The following is a 23,939-nucleotide window of genomic DNA, read 5'->3' as shown; positions in this document are numbered from 1 at the left end:
GCACTTTAAAGACTAACAAGATGGTTTAATAGGTGATGAGCTTTCGTGGGCCAGACCCACTTCTTCAGATCAAATAGTGGAAGAAAATTGTCACAACCATATATACCAAAGGATACAAATAAAAAAAATGAACACATATGAAAAGGACAAATCAAATTTCAGAACAGAAGGGGGATGGAGGGGGGAAGGGGGGGAAGGTAAATGTCTGTGAGCTAATGATATTAGAGGTGATAATTGGGGAAGCTATCTTTGTAATGGGTAAGATAATTAGCGTCTTTATTCAAATTTGAATGTAAAGTGTCGAATTTAAGCATGAATGACAATTCAGAGGATTCTCTTTGAAGTGAAGTCTTAAAAGGTCTTTGAAGCAGGATGCAGGTAATCAAGTCGTTGAGACAATGTCCTTTCTGGTTGAAATAGCAAGAAACTGTTTTTTCTTTGTGATCCTGTCTGATATCTGTTTTGTGGGCATTGATCCTTTGGCGAAGTGTCTGAGATGTTTGTCCAATGTACATAGCAGACGGACACTTTCGGCACATGATAGCATAAATTATATTTCTGGATGCGCAGGAATATGTGTTCTTGATCTTATAAGTCACTTGGTTGGGTCCAATAATGGTATCAGCAGAGTGAATATGTGGACAAAGCTGGCAACAGGGTTTGTTGCAAGGGAAGATGCCAGGGTTGGTATTAGTGTGGTATGTCCTGTGGTTGTTGGTAAGAATCATCTTGAGGTTAGGTGGTTGTCTATAGGAGACTATGGGTCTTTAGTTTATTGATAATAAATAGCCTATACTGGAACAGGATACTAAACTCCGAGAGGCTCTGAGAGACAGACCCATAGTCTTCTATAGATAACCACCTAACCTCAAGATGATTCTTACCAACAACCACAGGACAATTTTCTTCCACTATTTGATCTGAGGAAGTGTGTTTGGCCCACGAAAGCTCATCAACTATTAAACCATCTTGTTAGTCTTTAAAGTGCTACAATTCCTGTTTTTTGTTTCACCCATAACTTTCATTTCCTTGGGAATTACACAAAGCCCCATCTCCGGAATTCTTCACAAGGATAAACACCCTTTTAGGCCTTGTCCACCCTGAACTCCTAAAACCTTTCACCACTGTAATCCAGATGGTGTAACTCCTACAATGTTCTGAGATGGTGTAAATACCACCAGCTGGAGTGCATTAAGGCTGACTGAAAAAAATCCCATTGGAATTGTTTTTCAGTAAAAAATTGCATCTTTGACGTAACAGATTTCTTTGCAATCAATGTCTGTTTCCTGTGGAAGATTTAATTTCTCACTGGACACCTGAGCTCTGAAAACAGAAATATTTTGATACTCCCATTCTTATTTATGGCCTGGGCACTCCACAACTAAACTTCACCTTCCTTAATGTACTGCCGCTATCTGACTGCCAGAATGCATGGTTGCCCCTCACTAAGGCTGTGTCTAGACTACATCCCTCTTTTGACAAAGGGGCATAAATTAGACACTTCAAAAGTGCACATGAAGCGGGGATTTGAATTTTTTGAGGAGTACAGGATCTTTCAAAAAAGCCTGCCATTTTCGAAAAATGGCATTTAGACCGCTGTTTTACTTTCAAAATGGTGCTTTTTCAAAAAAGCTCCATGACATGATTATGCAAATGAAGTGTGGGAAAATCAAATCCCCACTTCATTTGCACTTTCGAAGTGTCTAATTTACATTCCTCTGTTGGAAGAGGGATGTAGTCTAGACACAGCCTAAGAGGGGAGACTGTGGTGCATCATGTGAGACCAGGTAGCCTGACTCAGAGAGGAGAATAGGAGCATGAGGCATTTGAATTATAATTCCCCTAAGCAAATAGTTTGGGTTCTCAGCTGAAATATTTCATCTTTAATGTTTTGGCAGAAAATTTTAATTAAAATTATTTTTGATTTGGTTAACATTTTCTGAAGAATCCCCACCCCCCCATTTTCAGACAGCACTAGTCCAAGTAGTGGCTCATTATTGTTCCCATGATAGAGGCAGAGATACAATGTAATAACTTAAGAACAAAGAGATGTAATAATTTTATGACTGCTGGATGTGACCTGGTCAGTGCGGTGAAGTTATTTTATATTGTGTTATAAGACTTCCTTGTATAACCCTTGTATGACCTTATTATTCTAGCTTCACAGGTGGCCCTGGGAAAAGATTACAGGGATGCAGCACAATGGATCCAAGTAAGCAATAGACACTTGGGGAGCAATTTTGAAAGCATCCACTCAGTGTGCAGCGGCAGTCAAAAAAAGCAAATAGAATGTTAGGTGTCATTAAAAAAGGGATAGAGAATAAGAGAGAGAGTAGCTTATTGCCTCTATATAAAACCATGATATGCCCACATCTTGAATACTGCGTACAGATGTGGTCACCACATTTCAAAAAAGATATATTGGCATTGGGAAAGGTTCAGAAAAGGGCAACAAAAATGATTAGAGTTTGGAACAGGTCCTATATGAAGAGAGATTAAAAAGACTTGGACTTTTCATCTTAGAAAAGAGGAGACTAAGGGGGGATATGATAGAGGTCTATAAAATCATGACTGGTATGGAAAAAGTGAATAAGTAAAAGCTATTTACACATTCCCACAATATAAGAACTAGGGAGTCACCAAATGAAATTAATAGGCAGCAAGTTTAAAACAAACAAAAGGAAGTTTTTCTTCACTCAGCGCACTGTCAATCTGTGGAACTCCTTGCCAGAGGATGTGGCGAAGGCTTGGACTTTAAAAAAGCTAGATAGCCATTGATAGACCATGAATCTATTATCCAGGATGCGCAGGAATGGTGTCCCAAGCCTCTGTTTGTTTGGAAATGAGTGACAGGGAAGGGATCACATGAGGATTACCTGTTGTGTTCCCTCCCTCTGGAACATCTGGTATTGGCCACTGTCAGCAGACAGGATACTGAGCTGGATGGACCATTGGTCTGACCCAGTATGGCCATTCTTATGTTCTTAATTAAAAGACAAGGAAGAAACAATTAGCTTGGAGGATCCTATACCTTGTCTCCAAGGAAGATGCAAACTGTTTTCCCAGGTGGGGAATATGGCAGTCAAAAAGATTGAACATTGCAGAAATGTAGGACTGGAAGAGATCACAACAGGTGATATAATCCACCCACTGCGTTGAAGCAAGATTATGTATCATTTAAATTAGGGGTGGTCAAATTCCAGCCTGCAGGCTGGATCCAGTCCACCCGGGCCAGTCCCTAGCAGGCCTTCACCTCTATATTTACCTGTGCTCCACAAGTACAGATAATCGCAGCTATTGTTGGCCGCAGATTGCTGTTTGCAGCCAATAGGAGTGGTGGGAAGCAGTGTTCTGGTTCGCTCCATTGGCTGCAAACAGCGATCTGCTGTCATCGAGAACTGTGATTGACTGATTCCTGATGAGTGCAGGTAAATATAGTGGGGGCGGCCTGTCAGGGGCTAACTCTGGTGGGCCGCCATTATTGTATTGCCCACCCCTGATTAGACCATTCCTGATAGGTCTTTTTATGACTCACTCTTAAAAGCCTCTAATGATGGACTTTCCACAATTAGTGCCCTGTAAATTCATGGATATCAACTTTATATCTGCAGGTATCTGCATCTGTGGCTTATTTTTGCAGATAGAGATGTGGATGCAGATACAAATTTTGTATCCTCTCTCCATAATCTCTCTTGGTACTTTGTTCCAATACTTAACTATTCTTATGTTTGGGCAGATTTTCCTAATATCTAATTTAAATCTCGCTGCAATTTTATCTCATTAGTATGTTTCCTGTCTCAGTAGTTAGGGAGAACAATTTATCACACTCTCCTTTATAACAACCTTTTATGTACTCAAAGACTTCTCTCAGTTGTCTCCTCTCCAGACTGAACAAACCCATTTTTTTTCCTTGCAGGTTGTGTTTTCTAGATCTTTAATCATTTTGGTTACTCTCCTTTGGACTTTCTCCAATTTGTCCACAGTTTTCCCAAAATGTAGTGCCCAGAACTTGATACAGTTCAGTAGCTGAGGCCTACTCAGTGCTGAGGAAAATGGAAGAATTAATTTTTGCCTCTTGCTTTTAAAGAAGACTCTTATTTGAAGCAAGGGGAGAAATGGTTTGTGAATCAAGGGAACACACTGCCAGCCAGACCCTCAAGATATCTGGTGGTCTACTGGAAACCTAGACCTACCAGGAGCTCCCTATGGAAGATAGTTAGACACATGGTAAGCTAGATGTAGTTCTGTTTTTCTTTCAGCTCTGTTTTCTCTGAAATGCTTTTGGTGTAAATACTTTGTTTTAAGGAGGCCTTCTGCTCACTGGTTATCACTGTCATTGTTCTCAAAGGAGAGAACTTACAGGTACTTGACATAGGTCAGACCTGCTGAGCTAAATAACAGTGAGTCCACAGGCGACTGTACCCCAAGGCCTGATCCCAAAGTGGGAGCACTGTCAGGGTCCACTTTACTGATGCTTGAAGGCTTGAGACTGAGGTGGGGGCACTTGAGGAGGCCCGAAAGGCTCACAGGTGCAGTCACCCCGTTAACTGTGAGTTACCACTGGGGGAGCTGCACCAATAACAGGGTTTAGTCACAGCCATGCTGAGCACTGCAGTTCATGTATGCATCAAGTGGAATTGGTGCAGGAGTAGGGCAATGGAGTGGGGTATTAAATAACATAAGGGGAAGATTAAAATACAATAAACAGGTTTCTTGACTCTTCAGCACACAAATCACTTGCCCAAAGGATAAGTACATGTGAACAGATCCTGTTTTAATAAAATATGAGCTGGCTGGGGAATCTCTGTTTCATAACAGAGATACGTTGACTATTGTGTTTAAAAGAAAACCTTAACCCCAAAGACCTCTTTGAAACATTACTTTATGAACTACATTGATAAATATAGTTCAGCTAACAACCGGCTGGTGTTACCATCTCTGCGAGTTATGACAACCTTTCCAAATAAGCCCACAAAACCTATACTTAGAAGCAAACCCTCCTAATTTCATGTGAAGACCAGAAATAGGAGCCACAACAAAAGAGTGAAGATGGCTGTTTGCCACCTCAGGTTTCTCTGCTCGGGCCCCCCCCCTCCTCCCCCCCCGTTGGTTGCATCACGCTTTCTTCTGAAAACCTCATAATCATGATTTCCAGGAACGGGTCTCTGCTTCTTCGTGCATTGCTGTAGCTGTGTCCTCATATGTCTGACCTTTTCAGCAACATGTCGACACATTCAAAAATAAACCTCAAGATATAAAGATAACCTACTGGACAGTAAGGAGACAAAAATAAATACGTTTGGCAGAAGATAACAGGCTCTTTATAAGAGCTGAAGAGTGCTGCAGTGTTTGGGTTTTCTGTCTACATCCAGCAGCAAATATTTACTGCCATTCTGATTTTATTGTAGTTTTTGGGTGCTGTCTGGCACTCATCAGTGTACAACCTGGGTGCTTCACAAACATTAATTGACTGAGTCTTACATCACCCTTGTGAGGCAGGGGAATGGTGCTCAATTCAGAGATATCAAGTCTCTGTCCTGCACCACATTGACAGTCCACCTCTGAGCTCAGAGTAGCATTTAGGTCTTTTGAATAGAACAGAGCACAACTTTATTGAACAAAACTTTTTTGGGGGCAAAAAATGCAAATTCAGGTCGACTGAAACATGTCACAGATTTGTGGCATATTTGCTAATTGTTTTGTGCAAAAAACCAGAAGCCCCACAAAATCCCGCATAGTCAAAATATTTCTTGTCACCATGACCTAAATGAAACATTTTGACTTTTGGTTGAAAACAACTTTTCATGCTGATGTTGCGTAATGCCACTCCGTAATCCAATATTTATGCCACGAGTGAGTGGTATAAATATCATATTCTCTAGAAGAATTGCTTGACCTTTCCTGCTTATACCATAAGCATGCCCTGGAGGCTGTTTTTTCAGTTGGCGAGCCCGAGCTGCCAGCTGTCAATGTGTTTTGTCAGTTTCAAACCTCTCGCCAGAGCTTTGAAGTTATCAAGAAGGTATTTGGCCAGGCACTGAACATCTTGTGGCATCGTGTTTTATGGCACATCCCTTCATCTGAACAGCCTGAATATGACTTCCTAAATAAGTAGTGTGCCCATTTTGCAGCCTCAGGATGAGCATATGTTATAATTGTTTGCATCTAATTCAGAGAACTGTTTTCTGTCCAGAAAACAATGAGTTTGAACTGTGTTTTCATCCGTTGGGTTCATCTGTGAGATTTCAGTCCTGGCGATGTAATCCCATTGTTGACACCCAGCGAAGGGGAAGCTTGCTGCTCTTGGAAAAGTTGGCAAAGCACCTGCCCAGTGGGATTTATTTTAGCAACGGGTCAGCTGCAAAATGATAATGACTGCACTGAGATCCAGCTAGAGTAACAGGTAAAGGGGATCATTAATCCAAAGTGGAATTAGTGTCAGTGAAAGATGCTGTTATCTGAACATTCACAGCACAGACACAGTCCAGGGGCAAAATTCCCTGCCCTGCCCTGCCAATGGCTCAAGCCTGAGTCGCAGAAACCATGCTTAGAACAAAAGTAGCTCAGTTTTGATTCCCACTGAGCCTCTGCCCTGCCTGCTGAGACTACAAGGATGCCTGCTGGATCTCTCTGATTATGGGGAAGCTAACAACAGGGCTTTATTAGCATGTGTTTGGCTAGGTACAATAATTGAGCAAAACCTCCTTGGTTAACATTAAACAAGTGCATATGTTAATGAGGTAGGATGAAATATTACTTGTATTAAAGCAGTAGTAGTTTTTCTTTTTACTGTTGCAGTGGCATCTAGAAGCCACCCCCAGCCTGCCTGGTGCTATACAGACCTGTGGTAGGAGACAGTCCCTACCTCAGAGAGTTCACAATCTAAATAAGAAAGACAGGCAAAGGTGGGGAGCAGCTGCATTGTACAGAGGAGGAATGGAGACTGAGAAGTTAAATAAGTCTGTGGCAGGGCTAGCAACAAAATCTAGACCCCTTAAGAGTCCCAGTTGTGTGTTGAGCAGAAGACCATCCTTACTGAACCTAATGATAAAAATAAGTAAATCTGACAGTTACATGTAGGTCCTTTTTAGATGAACTTACCAGGACTTGGACTATGCTGGCTCTGTGTGTTAAGTCCCAGCTTGACAAAGTCCTGGTTGGGATGATTTAGTCAGGGTTGGTCCTGCTTTGGGCAGGGGATTGGACTCAATGACTCTTCCAGTCCTAGGAGTCTATTATTCAATGATTCTACAAAGCAAAGCAAAACTGCCCTGTTTGCCAGACAACATCATCATGCTCTCATGGAACAATTTTCCGGTGCCTGGTCCCTGCAAAGAGACTCCTTTCCTTCTATGAATGTCCCTATGTAGAAATCAGTTCAAGTTGTAATATCTGTGCTTCTGGGAAGGGGTAGAGAGGAGAGGGAATCATAGGGCTGCACTGACCATTTTGCATGGTGGGCCAGTTCAAGGTCTCAGCTGCTCCCTTTTAGGCGCATTGAAAAGAGCTTAAGCTTGTGTGTCTCCAGTTCAATTGTCCATGTGTTGACCAAGATGGTGGTTGTCACATGTACTATACTTGTAGTAACTGAAGATGTGTCTAGACTACAGGGTTTTATCAACAAAGTTGGCTTTTGTTGACAAAACTATACCTGCGTCTACGCTACCGCTGTGTTCTCTTGACAATAAGTTGACAGAACACGGCAGTTTTGTCGACAGCGGTAAACCTCATTTTATGAGGAATAAAGCCTTTTTTCAAAAGCATTCTTTCGAAAAAAGGCGCTATTGGATGCAAACTGTGCTTTTTCAAAAGAGAGCATCTAGACTCTCTTTTGAAAAAGTGGCTTGCTTTGTTGACAGTACTGATCGTAGTCTAGATGCTCTTTTTCAACAGAGTCTTTGTCAATAGTATCTTTTCATATGTGTTCTTTTTTTTTATTGTATCCTTTGATATATATGGTCATGCCAATTTTCTTCCACTATTTGATCTGAGGAAGTGGGTCTGGCCATGAAAGCTCATCACCTAATAAACCATCTTGTTAGTCTTTAAAGTGCTACACAGTCCTGTCTTTTGTTTCTGTTGATAGAGGGATGCAGTCTAGACGTAGTCTGAGCTAAGTTCTTTCTCTTCCTGGTCACCATCCATAAAGGCTAGATATGTAAGGATCAGACTGTGGAAGAAATATCTAATTGATGAAGCTAGCTCATGATGAGGGCCACCTGCATTGCACAGACCCTGGCTGGAGCAAAGTTGGTTTCTACGTACAGTACAGATCGCTGGCTAGGAAGAAATGGATGATGGCCTTATAGAGAAGTGATTCAGCTCAGCAGTCAGGTTTAACAGTTGGATAGTGATAGTAAACCAGGGTTATCTAGAAGAAATAACATTAATGCTGCTCAGCCATTTGTACATTGTTGGGTAAGTGACCACAATTAAAAAAAACCTTGCTTTGCATTTTCTCCCCATATATTAAATAATATGCTGAACTGGGAATTGTATTGGAACATTGTGTCTGCAGTGTAATAAATTGGGGTCACTTCATGTAGATGGCTCATGTTTAAGTTCAGGGAAAAGTTTCATGAACACATGTAGTCGTCTCTATAGGAATAAAATGATGATTCATCTAAAAGCCATTTTTGGGGGGATGAAAGTAGCTGCCGGATGAGACAAATTCATGAAACTGCAGTTCTGTTGCTGTCTCTCTGCCCCAGAGAGAAAATAAAATAAAATAAAAGCTTTACTTTGCTTCTGACAGTTGATGTATATTCTTGGGGGAGATTCAGATCCCTCTGGGGCTCTGATGTTTTTCCATACAAAAGGGCAGCCACATGTCTTCTGCCTGAGGTGGTGGAGATTGATTTATGTTACAGTAGCATCTAGCAATGCGTAGTAGTGATCAAGGTTACTTCTCCATGCAGCACCAAACACAGAGTACAACTAGGCTGTAAGTTCTCTGTGATAAGAACTGTCAGAGGATGCAAAAGGTGGATGGAAGCAATAAATGGGGTAGTGAGAGCTGAAGTAAGACATTTATCTTTATTTTATATTAAGAGCAAAGCATGCGCTCCAGGAAAGAGTGAGAGAGAGCACATCATGTGTCGTGTCTACTGCGGTGATGGGGAAGCCAGACTGGCTGATCTTATTCATCTTTCCTTTTAGTAAAAAGCAAGGGAATGAGCTAGGAAAACAAGAGGCTGCCACATTAAAGTGATAACAGGCAAGCCCTTTCTTTGCTCAAGATGACTGAGTCTGTGGAATTCATTGCCATGAAATCACAGAGGCAAAGAGCTTAGGGTATGTCTACACTACCCTCCTAGTTCGAACTAGCGGGGTAATGTAGGCATACCGCACTTGCAAATGAAGCCCGGGATTTGAATTTCCCGGGCTTCATTTGCATAAGCGGGGAGCCGCCATTTTTAATACCCCGCTGGTTCGAACCCCGTGCAGTGCGGCTACACGGGGCATGAACTAGGTAGTTCGAACTAGGCTTCCTAGTTCGAACTACCGTTACTCCTCGTGAAATGAAGGCCATGGCCATGGCCCTCTCTCTTATTTGCACTGTGCAATCATTTCCACCTTCAATGTTTTAACTTGGGGCTGTATTTACAACACAGCCCAACTGAAAGAAAGCAGCTGATGGCTTAAGAACGCTCGAAAGCACCCCCTAAATTCAAATTTGAGCATTCTTGGCCTGAGTGTTGGTAGACAACAGGTGACTCATCTTGTGGTTGACAGGGAAGCTATATCCTCTGCTGCCTCCTCTGATGCGATAGACAGTTGATACAATTTTAGCTTGCCCTTTTCCTCAACTAATTGCTGAGAAGTTCCATGCTTAACCTTTACAACAAAGCCAACCCAAACTGGAATACACACTTGATCTGGGTTACTCTTTAATCTTTGGTTTAGAGTAACATGTAAAGTGAAGCAAATGGGCAAGCTCTGACTCCCTGCTGAAAGATTTAATATGCAAACACATCCTCTTTCAAGGGAATACTGATGGGCTACTGGGGATGGGTGGGTAGTTGTATGCAGTAGTGGGCAACTTCTAAACAGGACTTTTTGAGTCCCAGGGTAGTAAGAACTAGAAATATTTTTAAAAAACTTAGATTTTTGTAACCCAGATGCTCCTATCTCCTTTACTAGCAGTCATGAAAACAGGAGCCAAACAGGACAAGATCTTATTTGTAATTTATAGCAGAAGTTTCCCTCTAATTACTTATTGGAATTTTAAAGGAGAAACTCACATAGGAGATATCCACACTGAGGAGTTATTTTGAAATAACAAAGCGAGTGTCCACACTACCAACCTTGTTATTTCGAAATAATAACTCCTGCTTGTGAAAAGGAATAAGCTTATTTCAAAATAATTATTTTGGAGGTATTTTTTGAAATAACATGATAGTGTAGATGTAGCTTTAGTAAGTGGGGCAGTATAAAGTCAAGGGACCAAGTTGTCCTACTTAGCTTAGGCTGTGTCTAGACTGCAGTGTTTTTTCGAAAAAAGTAGCCTTTTTTCGAAAAAACTTCACCTGCGTCTAGACTACAGCCGCGTTCTTTTGAAAGTAAATTGAAAGAATGTGGCTTTTCTTTTGATGGTGGTACTCCTCATTTAACGAGGAATAACGCCTTTTTTCGAAAGTGGTCTTTCGAAAAAAGGCGCTATGTAATGCAAACTGTGCTTTTTCGAAAGAGAGCATCCAGACTGCCTGCTTGCTCTTTTTCGAAAGAGGCTTTTTCGAAAGTATCTTTAGAAAAAGCCTCTTTCAAAAGAGGCTTGCAGTCTAGACGTAGCCTTATTCACCTACATAGGAGACTGAAAATCACATGAATTTTGGATTAACAGGGATTCTCTACTATTATTATAAATCAGTATAAATTGGAAGGAACTCTGTTGACCTCAGCCAGCATAAAACAAGTGTGAGTGAGAAGAATTAGGCCCACAAACAGTCTACTTGATCACTTCCTCAGGAAAGGGGGGGATTTGCACCCTTGACTAAAGGAAGAGAATTGATTTCTCCAAAGCCAGAGATTTCCAATGACCCTGAGCTTCTGTGCTCCTTCTTAGCTTTCATGACAACATGGCTTCTGCAAAGTGAAGCAAGAGTGAGGGAATGAAGCAAATTTGAGAGAGGCTTCCAAATCCAAAGACAGGGTTGGCTCAGACCTATCTCCAATCACCCCTCCTTCCCCCATTGTTGTCAGTAGAGCAGGGAGAAGCATTCAGTTAAGATTGTATCATGCTTTCCATTATAAACTCCTGTCTCCGGTTGCTCTTGGCTGACATTTGGTATGCTTGCTTTTTGCTTCAGTCTGATTTAGTTTTTTATTTGACAGGGAGTGGAAGAAGGGAAGCTTCACCAAAGAAATGGTGCGTGCATCTGAGTACAAAGTTAAGGGAAAAACAAGTCACATTGCCATTGTTAGGGAAACATTCTGAAACTGTAAGAAAAAGAATTCTAGTCCCTGTAAGTTTAGGAATTTGAAACTTGATACCGGATAGCCTTCAGGTCAGTGGAGTCAGATGTTGTTATTGTGAAAATACACCCAGATCTGGCTGAATTGTAAGCTTCTAAAAAAGCATAATTTATGTTTGTGTTAGAGCTTGTTGGGGATTTGCTGCTAAAATACCTGAATGATGCAGCTGCAGTGATTATACTTTCTACCTCACAAAGCTCCTAGGGTATGTCTACACTAGCTCATTAATTTGAGGTAGGTAGGCAAATGAGGTGACTGGAGTTGCAAATGAAGCCCGGGATTTAAATATCCCGGGCTTTATTTGCATATTTCCGTCTGTTCGCCATTTTGAAATTTCACTAGCCCAAACTTCACGGCTACACGCGGCAGTGAAACATTAATTCGAACTCCTTAGTTAATTCAAAGTCCTTAGTTTGAATTAACTGTTACTCCTCATTCCACAAGGACCTTGTTCAGGTTTGGGGGGGTTGCCCGCAATGTCCATGATCTCCATACTAGATGGAGGATCGCGGCCGTTTATGGCAGGATAGCTGCCAGCCTGGCCACCAAAGGCCACATGCGAACCTAGGAGCAGGTTTGCATGAAAATCATGTTGGTCCGGCGAGACCCCCCCCAACCCTGAGCCCTGAGTTTTGTTAAATAAAGAGAGTCTGTGTTCATGAAAATACATGTATTTTATTCAACATCAGGAAGGGGGGCTAGGGAGGGGTAAGTGGAAGGACGTGAGGGAGGAATGAGTCACAAGCCCCCAGTGGGGTACACTAGGGAGGCTCTTAGTGCTCCTCAGGGTGGAAGCTCTTCCGCAGGGCCTCCGGGATACTGACAGCCCCCCAATGGACCTCCTAGATGGTAGCCTGCAGAAAGTGCAGCCAGGCTCACAGTAATGCGTCCAAGAGAAGCCCCAGAGTGCCCAGGGGCAGCTCTGGCTCCGTGTTGCAGAGTGCTATAGTGTCCCGAGTGAGGGCAACGGGAGCACACAGAAACTAAATGCTTTGCTGTCCCTCATCCATGTAGGCAAGCAAGCAGGGAAAGCTGAGAACCGGCTGTCTAGGGGGGATCCCTTTAAGCACAGGCCTCACAAAGTAACTCCTGACCTGATGTCCTGCCGGACCTGGTTCTGGCCGGCCTTCAATGCGATTCAGCGTCCACTCAGTATGGACGCGCTAATTCAAAATGGCAAAACGCTATTTTGAAATGCATTTTTTGTTAGATGCGTTATGTCGAAATAACGTATTTCAATTTAACTATTTTGAAATAAGATATTTTGAAATAACGCTGTAGTGTAGACATACCCTAAGTGTCTATAGTGGGTTAGACCAACCATCCATCTAGCCTCAGGCTATGTCTATACTACAATTATCTGTCGGAAAAAGGTATGCCAATTGTGCTCCTTTTCTAGAAGAGGCTTTTCCAAAGAGGCTTTTACACTGGGCCAAATTTCTAAAAAGCCTCCTCTTTCGGAAGAGCCCTTCTTCCTCATGGGAAGAGGAAGATAGGGCTTCTGAAAGAGCGCGTCTGCTCTTCCACAAAAAAAAGCATAAGAGCAGATGTCTTCCCTGGATGTGGAAGTTTTTCCGGGATACCTATCCCGGAAAAACCCCATAGTGTAGACATAGCGTCAGATTCTGTCATCTGGAACTGGCCACTGTCAGATGCTTCAGAGGAAACAGAGCATGGTAATTACTGATTGGTCCATCCCATATCATGCAGTTCCAGCTTGTCAGAGGCTGAGGGACACCCAGAGCATGCAGTTGCATCCCTGACTATTTTGACGCTCAGCCACTGATGGACCTAAATATTTTTTAAACCTAGTTTTACTTATGGTCTTCACAGTATTCTTGGCAACAAGTTCCAAACATTGACTGCATGAAGAAGAACTTCCTTATGTTTTAAATCTGCTGATCACTTCATTGGGTGACACCTAGTTTTTGTGTTGTTAAAGGGAAAATATCACATTTGCTTTCTCTATTCTTGATTACATTTATCATGTTTCCCCTAACGCACACCTTTTCTAAGCCCAGGCTTTGTAATCTCTCCTCATATGGAAGCTGTTCCATATATCTAATTGATTTTGTTGCCCTTTTCTGTACTTTTTCCAATTCTAACATTTTATTTATTTATTTTTTAGATGGAGTAACCAGAACTGCATGCAGTATTCTAGGTGGGATGTTCCATGGATTTATAAAACGACAAGAGAAAATATCTATCCCTTTCCTAATGTTAGCTCTGTTTGACCATCACTGCATGTTGAACATACATCTTCAGAGAGCCATGCATGAGGACACAACATCTTTCTTGGGATTCAAATAAGTTTGCTACCCCTCTTCACTTTTTGTATAGTTTTAGCCATTTTGGTCTCAGGATACATGCAACACTGCAAATATATTTTTTTCTCTAATTAATGAATGTGAATCCCTTTGAACTTGCTTGTAGAGAGCTCTGTTTGTCTTCCATGTCTCTCTCCAGGAAACAGCTTTGGACACTTGTTTATGGAAAAACCCTGAAATTTCCGAGCTCTTTTCTTTTCTCTAGTGATATCAACATGTCTTCTGAGAACTCAGTTGTTACAAGTTTGGTTGGTGTTGAGACAAACGAATACCAGTGTGCCTTTATAGGAAGCTTGGTGGGGATGTTTAAAGGGAACCCCTTGACTGAAAAAGCTGTCCTTTTCTACACTGAAAATAGTTTTTCATTTGAATAGACCTTTGTGCTGATGTGACCGTGGTCTTCTCCAGAGCTCCTTTGACCTATGTGTAACATCGACAAGGGTATCATTGTTCTTATCACTTACAAGCAAAACAAAACTACTAAGGACCTTATCAAAGACACCCTATTCTTCTGCTTTAAAATATGGCCCAGTGTTTTGGACTGACTCCTAGCAACTTGTATGCCTGACCTTGATGACACAGCAGTGCCTCTGCATCTGTATCATCATCTGGGACTATACTGGTCCATAGTGCACTTGCTCTAGATTTTTCTGAAGGCATCAGGTGTGAAATTCTTCATCTCCCTGCTTTGTACATCAGTCCACCGCACTGTTTGTGCCCACTCGTGTGCTGTCAGCTGCAAACTCTAAAAGACAGTATTTCTTACAGTGTAAAAGCAAGGGGCATTGCATGAGTTTGGGAAAGGAGGCAATTTTAAAACACTGTGATAATGGAAATAGTGGGAAGGATTCAAAATTAAAGTATCTTATTGGTAATAAAGAAAACTGATTCATGAGACAGTTCACTGTTAGGTCAGACCATTTGTCGCTGCAAGTTTGTTCCTGAAGAGTGGAGGAAGCTAACCTGTCAGCAAGTATTTCTGATTATAATCCTGAAGTTAGCGGGGAGTGACAAACAGAACGAGCTGTTCTGTACTATGCCCCTCGCTTGTACTTCTGGTGGTACAGTTTATATCATAACAAGATGTGAAATATTCTGTAACTAGACTTTTTTTCCTGGGATGGAAATATCAACTGCACAGCTAGACTCTTCCAGTGTACTGGAGTAACCTGCAGAACGGTGAACGATGGGGACCCCGGCATCAAGGTTTCATGTCTGGATTGGTGCTTATTCCTCTTAGGCTACTATAGAAGTTGCACCATTCCAGGAGTAACGAGAGTAGGCACTTTTCCTCTGAGTCACAATTTCCTCCCTTGCTTCTCTTGACTACTAGACTAGGCAACAGTCAATTACTACTCTCTGTGCCAGCTCAGCTGTATTGGCCATCCAGAAGAGAGGCAGGGAAGGAAGGAAGACGACAGCTTTTCCCATTCTTTGCCCACTGATAGGCAGGAAGGGTCGCCTATGTCGGAGTGCAAAAAGCATTCTTACTCGATGGCATTTAGGCATATAGTTCCAGCTAAAATCAATGGGGGATAGGAGCCTACACATCTCGGCTGTGTCTACACTGGCACCTTTTTCCGGAAATGCTTAAAACGGAACAGTTTTCCGTTATAAGTATTACTGGAAAAAGAGCGTCTACATTGGCAGGATGCTTTTCCGGAAAAAAGCCCCAATCGTAATTTTCGCGATCAGGGCTTTTTTCTGGAAAAGACTACTGTGCTGTCTACACTGGCCCTTTTCCGGAACAGTTTTCCGGAAAAAGGACTTTTGCCTAAGCGGGAGCAGCATAGTTTTTCCGGAAAAGCAGCTGATTTCTTACAGTAAATAGTCACTGCTTTTCCGGAAATTCAATGGGCCAGTGTAGACAGCTCACAGCTTATTCCGGAAAAGCGGCTGCTTTTCCGGAATAAGTGGCCCAGTGTAGACACAGCCGTGCTGAGGATCTGAGCCTTAGGCTACGTCTACACTGGACCCTTTTCTGAAAGGGGCATGCTAATTTTCCAGGTCGTAATAGGGAAATCCGCTGGGGATTTAAATATCCCCCGCGGCATTTAAATAAAAATGTCCACCGCTTTTTTCCGGCTTTTAGAAAAGCCGGAAAAGAGCATCTACACTGGCCCCAATCCTCCGGAAAAAAGCCCTTTTCCGGAGGATCTCTTATTCCTACTTCAAAGTAGGAAGCGAAACCCTTCTAACCCATACCTTTAGTCTGGAGAACTCAATCCTTTTATAAGCTGAGGAGCTCTACCCTTTGAAATCCTTAACCCTATGAGCCCAACATGGTCAAGGCCTGCCTTGTGAGCCTAGGGCTCATCTACACTGGCCCCTTTTCTGAAAGGGGCATGTTAATTTCACAGGTCGTAATAGGGAAATCCGCGGGGGATTTAAATATCCCCGCGGCATTTAAATAAAAATGTCCGCCGCTTTTTTCTGGCTTTTAGAAAAGCTGGAAAAGAACGTCTACACTGGCCCCGATCCTCCGGAAAAAAGCCCTTTTCAAAGTAGGAATAAGAGATCCTCCGGAAAAGGGCTTTTTTCCGGAGGATCAGGGCCAGTGTAGACATTCTTTTCCGGCTTTTCTAAAAGCCAGAAAAAAGCGGCGGACATTTTTATTTAAATGCCGCAGGGGATATTTAAATCCCCCGCGGATTTCCCTATTACGACCTGGAAAATTAGCATGCCCCTTTTGGAAAAGGGGCCAGTGTAGACGTAGCCTTAGTGTTTATTTTCTACAGCTTTTTTTTTCTTCCAGACCTCTAAGTAATTCACAAAACCTTCACAGAAACTGACTGAATTTCACAGCTGCTCAGGGCCTGTGTTTCTCCAGTCTTGTTTTTCACTAGCACCAAAGCAGCCCCTGACTCTTTTTCTATTGTATTTTCTGTTTGGGAAGAATGAGGAAGTGATGGAAGTATTACAGGAATTTCTTCTCACCAAATCTTCTGGAAATGTAGGTAGTCTTTTCCCCTAGGTTTAGACACATCCTCCATAACAGGGCAGCTTCCCTTCATGGAGAGACAGAGCCCAGTCTGCTGACTGTCTAATGAAGATTCCTCCTGGGAGGGAGGGAAGGCTCCAGTTGTTGATTGGTAAACAAGTACTTGGACCTTATAAAGGTTACTCAAGCTTAGTGAGTGGGACGTGCAAAGGGAGCTAAGAGGGGAGATTAGCTTCCAGAAGTCTGAGCTAGAGAGCTGACGGGGCATCTAGGCAGTGAACTCTCTGGGGACCCTCCCAAAACAGGAAACACGCAAGAGGAACCCCTGGAGAAGGGAGCCTCCTAGACAGGGACCTGCAGCCAGCAGGCATCCAAGAGGATCTAGGCGCAAGGGCTCCCCTAGACGGTGGCCAGAAGCCCAGTCGGGTCAGGACTGCCTGCTGTCCCTGCAGAAGAGTAGCAAAGGACAGACCTCCCTGGACCCCAGACTCTGGAAAAGGATGTTACTTCAGTAGAAGGCAAGAGGCCTCACACAAGGAGCAGACTGAAGAAAACCCTGGAGGAATGGCCTGGGGAGATCTGACCACTGCATTCAGAGGGGGCATGTGGGCTAAGAATGAGCTAGTCAGACTTCTGGGAAACTGTGGGAGGAATGTTTACATTCTGCATTGGCTTTCTGTTTATAAATGACTCTTTAAGAATTTTTTTTTGAGTTAGCTGTTTGGACTTGGTACCCTGGGCAGAGTGGGGAACCAACAAAAAGCTCATCTACAGCACTCATCTGCCCTCTCGGTCAGAGTGGAATGGTGACAGTCTATCTAATAAGTGTCTTCTCCATTTAAGTTCAGTGACCTTTGAATGCCTAGCTCGTTCCTTTGAAAACCAGCAGCCATTGTAGCAACACTATCTATAGCTCTGATAAAGCCATTTTCAAACAATGTCTTTGTCTCACCTCCCTGGCACAACCTTCTAACATTTGTCATCTTTAAATGAAAGCTTTCAGGGACTCCCTCATCTTATCTCCTCAGCCTGGCCTACTGCCTTGAAACTACTTTGCCCATCTCTCGATTATAGACTGCAGACAATAAACACCATGCCTGTTGAAATTATGGAGCTCATGGTTGTTTGATTCTAAAATAAATCTGAGCTGAGCTTTCCCCAGTGACCATAACGTTTTTCATACCAGCTTATGAATTGGCTATCATTGCCTTTTGCAGTGAAATCTGTGATTCAGTGACCCTGTGGTAATGGATGGCTTGAAAATGCAGGCCTTGATTCTCCTCTAGCTAACACGTGTACAAATGGGAGTAGTTCCAGTTCGGTGTGGTTACACTGGTGTGCAAATTGTCTAAGTGGGAAGAAGATGACCGTATAGTTCATTGGGAAAAATCACTTGGGGTATGTCTACACTAGCCCCCTAGTTAGAACTAGGGAGGCTAATGAGGGTGACCGAAATTGCAAATGAAGCACGGGATTTAAATATCCCTCACTTCATTAGCATGTTCGTGGGCGGTCGCCATTTTGGAAACTGACTAGCCCGGAATAACTGCCTGCGTCTACATGTGGCAGTCAAATGGGAGTTCGAAGTAAACCCCTTAACTCGAATTAGCTGTTAAACCTCATTCCCCGAGGAGTAACAGCTAATTCGAGTTAGGGGTTTACTTCGAACTCCCGTTTGACTGCTGCGTGTAGACGCGGGCAGTTATTCCGGGCTAGTCAGTTTCCAAAATGACGACCACCTGGGAACATGCTAATGGAGCACGGGATATTTAAATCCCGTGCTTCATTTGCAATTTCGGACGCCCTCATTAGCCTTCCTAGTTTGATCATCTCAAGCCACATCTGTGTACTAAGAGAGTGTCAGACTTTTAGATTTATTTTTCACCTCCCTTTTCTAAAATCCTTTCTTTTATTGATTGAAATGTTGAAACTGTTCTTGTTAATGCTCCAAGTAGGCTAATACTCCAACTGACTTCATTGGAATTATGTCAGGAATGAATTTGCTTCATTGTTTCCAATTACTTATTTGATGACTCATACATTTTCTATGGTTCATTCCTTACTCTCTGCGGTAAAACCACATCTTACTGTCAGTCCCCATCATAATATTACTCTGTTACTTGGTTTACTTCTTTTATTAAAATGATTTTGCTGTTGCTCTTCTATTTTGTGGAGCCATTACAGTGCTATTTGATGTTACCTGGTGCAGCAGAGAAAAATGCCTGCAAAGCATCTTACAGAGAACATAGTGGTACAAATAATGTCTATACACTGTTATACTTATGTATCAGGAATTCATTTATGAGCCCTTCACACCATTTCTCTGCATGTCCTTCACAATAATTTCCTCCTAACCACCATAATGGTGCTGACCGGTGGTTCTAGTTTTAGAGGATGGTGAGCATTTTGATTATTAATCCTGGTTTCCAGTCTGGAATAGGGAGGCCACATCCATATTCTTCAACGGTGCCTGTTCTGCTGGGTATAAACCCAAAATTTGCCAGCTTCCCTATGCCTGTTGTTCAGCCTGTGATAGTGATTACAAAATCTTTCCTGCCTTGCTTCTATGTCTGCTGCTGCTAGCGGCTCTTCTCCCCCTTCAAAGGTAATTCATTTTAAATACGGGTTGAACCTCCATAATCCAGACCTCCCTGGTCTGGCATCGTCTGTGATGCTGTGGGAGCACTCATGGGAACAAACCAGTAGTCTTGACTCTTGCAAGCCTCATTCACACTGAGGAATACCTCTTGAAGCCACTTGAAATGCACTGTGAGCAAAAGGTGGCAGAACCAAACCTCTGGAAACGTAGGGTACGTCTACACTAGCCCCCTAGATCGAATTAGAGAAGCTAATGAGGGCAACCAAAATTGCAAATCAAGCCTGGGATTTAAATATCCCGCGCTTGATTTGCATGTTCCCGGACGGTTGCCATTTTTAGAAATTGACTAGCCTGAAGTAACTGCTCGCATCTACACGTGGCAGTGAAATGGGATACCAATTTAAAGCCCCTAAATCGAATTAGCTGGTAAACCTCATTGCAGGAGGAATTTACTTTGGGCAGTTACTTTGGGCTAGTCAATTTCTAAAATGGCGACCAACTGGGAACAAGCAAATCAAGCATGGGATATTTAAATCCCGGGCTTGATTTGCAATTTCAGTTGCCCTCATTAGCCTCCCTAGATCAATCTAGGGGGCTAGTGTAGGCGTACCCTTAAAGTCCAATGTGCAGGGAGGCTGTCATTTGGATGCATCACTTAATTGGAGAGAGTTACAGCAGCTTGTGGGGGGAGCTGGCGTAACAGATGAAAGGAAAAGACAGCTTGGTGGCTGAGGTAGAGGTAGATGTGATATAGATGGGGGGGATCTTGTAAGATCAAAGGGATAAAATGCAACAGAATTGCTGCAACCCTTTTGCACAGCTGCACCCCAAAAGTGATGTCTCAGCTCAAAAGGATAATGTAGGGTTAGAGGGTTTATTTATTGAAGAATTAGGTTCTAATTCTCTTTAAATTACTACCCAATTAAAATCCATTTGACATCCACTTTGTATTGGGGAACATTAGCAGAAAGAGGAAGGAAAATTAAGGTTCTCTACTTAATGGGTAAAGGGAGCTAATAACTGATGACATAAAGAAAGCTGAGGTGTCCAATGTGGATAGGCAAATGAAGGAAATGTAATCTAGATTAAATTAATATAAGGTTGATCAAAATTGGTTAGGTAGTTGAGTAGTTCTCAGGGGCTCACTGTCAAACTGGGAAGTGGTCTTAGCAGTGTCGTGTAGGGATCCATACAGTATCTGGTACTAGTCACTTTTCGTTAATGGCTCTTATAAACAAGGGGAGAATGTGCTTATAACATTTCCTAGAGGACACTCACTTGGGAGGCATTGCCAGCACTTAGGAAGACAGGAGTAGAATTCAAAATGGCCTTGGAAAATTCATCTGAATTCTGTGAGTACAAGTACAATGTATTTTACTTGGGAAAGAACAATCAAATCCACAGCTACAAAATGGAGAATAAGTGGCTAGGTGGGGATCTGGGGGTTATTACTGAACACAGATTTGAATATAAATCAACAATGTGCTGCAGTTGTGACACAGGCTAACGTCACTCTGGGATGTGTTAACAGGAGTGTTGTATGTCAGTCATGGGAAGTAGTTGTCCTGCTCTACCTGGCACTAGTGAGGCATCCCCTGGAGTACTGTGCTCTATTCCAGGTGCTGCACTTTAGGGGAGATCTGGACAAATTAGAGCCCAGAAGAGAGCAACAAAAATGATAAAAGCTTAAAAAACCCTCAACAATGAGGAAAAATTAAAAAACACACCAAAAACCAAAACAAAACAGGCCTGTTTAGTTTTGAGAATTGATGGGGACAAGGGTGGGATTTGATAAGTCTAAGTATGTTAAGGGCTATTATCCATGTCCACTGAAGGTACTACAAGAAATAATGGCTTTAATTTGCAGCAAGAGAGATTCAGGTTAGATTGTAGGAAAAGCTTCATATGGGTAGTTAAGCTCTAGAACAGGCATCCAAAGTGTGGAATCTGCATCACTGGATGCTTTTCATGATAGATTAGACTAACACCTGTTAGGGATGATCTAGGCTTACTTGATCCTGCCTTAGCACAAGGTACTGGACTTTATGGCTTCTTGGGGTTCCTGGCAGCCCTATGACTTCAGTAGGTATTAAACATTTAAGAGTCCAGCTTCTTGTTTACAACACTCCAAGTAAATGGTAACGTGGCACATCCCTACCACTGCTGCTTCGTCATCCAAGGAAAGAACTGACAATGGTCTCTTGTGCCGTGTGAATCTTTGCAAACACCATGCAGTAGAGAAATCGGGCACGCTTTGATAAGCCAGAAAAAGCAGAAAGAATGGTGGAATTCCTACTGACAAAGGGGGGGATGATGTTGCTGTTCCTCTTCCTCTCGCATGCAGAGGGTGGAATGATCATGCACATGGTTGATGTTGACAAACTGAGCAACGTGATTCCTGATTGCTGGTTACGGACACCATATGGGAAGGCATCTTCTCACCAATTGTAGTAGCAACCCAGAAGTAGAGTGAAAATTATGTAAATCCTGACAGAAGCCGTTCAACAACATCCTTCCGGTGGTACGATAGGGATTAATTAAATGCAACTGCTCGAGGGCCATGAAGTGGAAAATGAGGTGTAAAATGCAGTTGGAAAGTAGCTGTCAAAGTCACTGGAGCAAACGAGGCTTGGGTAAGTAGGTAAAGAGTGATAAAACTAACCAACCAACCAGCCATGTCACTTACAGTTATGGAATCATTAATGTTCTCTTCTATTTGACAGTACACTACCCGATTTTTTAAAAGCTTTTGTAAGTTTAAGTTTAGTTACTTGATCCTGGTCTCTGTTTTAAGTCACGTGAGCAACTAACTAGAAGCTTTCATCAGTTGGTCAGATACCTGAGTGAAATAGTAATTTGGATGAATTATTAGAAGCTTGTCATAGGATCACATGACCAATGTGCTAGAATAACTGAACTATGCATATCTGTGTGCACTATTCAGGATCTGTAGGAATAATTATCCTTGTACCCTGCAGAAAACAATCTGTCTTTATTTCTTGGCTTAATAAAAATGTTTTCATTACCACTGGGCTAGTGTAAAAAAATTGCCTCACTGTTACATTCTCCATATACAATAAGCAGCTATATTGCTTCCAAGAGAATGGCCTTTATTGTCACTGCAAGACAAGAACCAAAATCAGGGTCTCCAGCAGAGAGCAAAGTCCTTGTCTCTCTTCCACGGCAGTGCGGGATTCTCTTGCCATGATTTAAGGTAATTATAAATGTAAAGGAGACATGAAGCATTTTCTAATCTTTTCCATTATGAAGACAGCCTTGGTAATGGAGATGGAAGCAAACTTCTCATATGCGGGGGAAGAAACATGTAGTTGAACTGCACTGCGGTGAGCAGGCTGAGAGGACTAGAGGTTCTAAGCACAAACAGTTCTGATGAGTCAGCTGGGTTTGCCCATCTCCCTAACCCTCCCCAAATCTTAAGCACTCCTACACAGAACAGTATGGTCATGGTGGAAAGAATCATTTAGAAAGGAGGCAAAAAACATTCACAGACTGCTTCAAAACGATAATGCTTGCTCTCTAGCAGCATCTGTACACAAAATGGCAGCCCTCTCTACAGCAGAGGGGAAGAGCCTACCCATGGAAAGGTCTAGTATGCAGACGAAGTCGCAATAAATGCTAACTGCATAATACATACTATTGCTTTGTTAGTGTCACTTGACTTACAGACTGTAGCAAGCTCTCTCATTTCCCTTGGCAAGCAAGGCCCCCGGGGTTTTTTTTGGTTTGGTTTTAAATTTTCCAGTAATTAGTACTGAAGTCACTGATCTTAACTGGTTAACTCATCAAATATTTCACCTCCAAAGATCTGGCTAGCCCCACTTGCATTGAATGTAGGCTTCCAGTAGTTCACAATTGTAGCCATGGATGGGATGGGATGGGATGGAAGCAACACATATATTTTGATTGAGCAGGAGGGGAGAAGTGAGCACAAAATGTCCACAGTTCGGCACCACAAAGGACACTCTTTGCTTGGGGATATTGATGTTGAATGTATTGATTTTAAAGCAATTAACATACTGTTTTCAGATCTGTTTCCCCTTTTTTTTCCAATATATGTTCAGGCAATGATGCCCATAAATCAGGGGCTATATTTGTTTTGTGTGGAGAGTGGGGAAGCATTTCATTTAACCCCTTTCTGTTTATGATGTAGGCAGGGCTGCTCAGTTAGTTAATATCCAGTGGAGCAGCTCTGCTTTTTGCAGCTTTTAAAGGCAACAATATAATGACCTCAAGTGTGACATTCCCCCTTGACCAGGGAGCATGCCTGGGGCTCCTATGCAGCACATGCGGATGAATTTCATTCTTAGAACTCAGATGTGTCTTAAAAAGTCTTAGGCTTAATGCATAAGGTGAATCTCACCCTGTGAGGATAAATGAGGCCTCATTGTTTTGCTTCTAGTCGATTTTCTGATATAACTACACTGTAAAACTCTGCTTAGTGTAGGTTAGTGTGCTACATTTCTCCAGATGGCGGACCTGATCTAAAGCCTATTGAAATCAATGGGATTTTGTTTGATTGGGCCCACAAATTGCAGCTATATCCTTGTGGTCAGAATTACCTTCATTTTCTGTTTAT

Source organism: Pelodiscus sinensis, chromosome 3 (genome assembly GCF_052426305.1).
Source record: "Pelodiscus sinensis isolate ZL-2025 chromosome 3, ASM5242630v1, whole genome shotgun sequence".
NCBI lineage: Eukaryota > Metazoa > Chordata > Testudines > Trionychidae > Pelodiscus > Pelodiscus sinensis.
Note: the sequence above shows the minus strand (reverse complement) of the source record.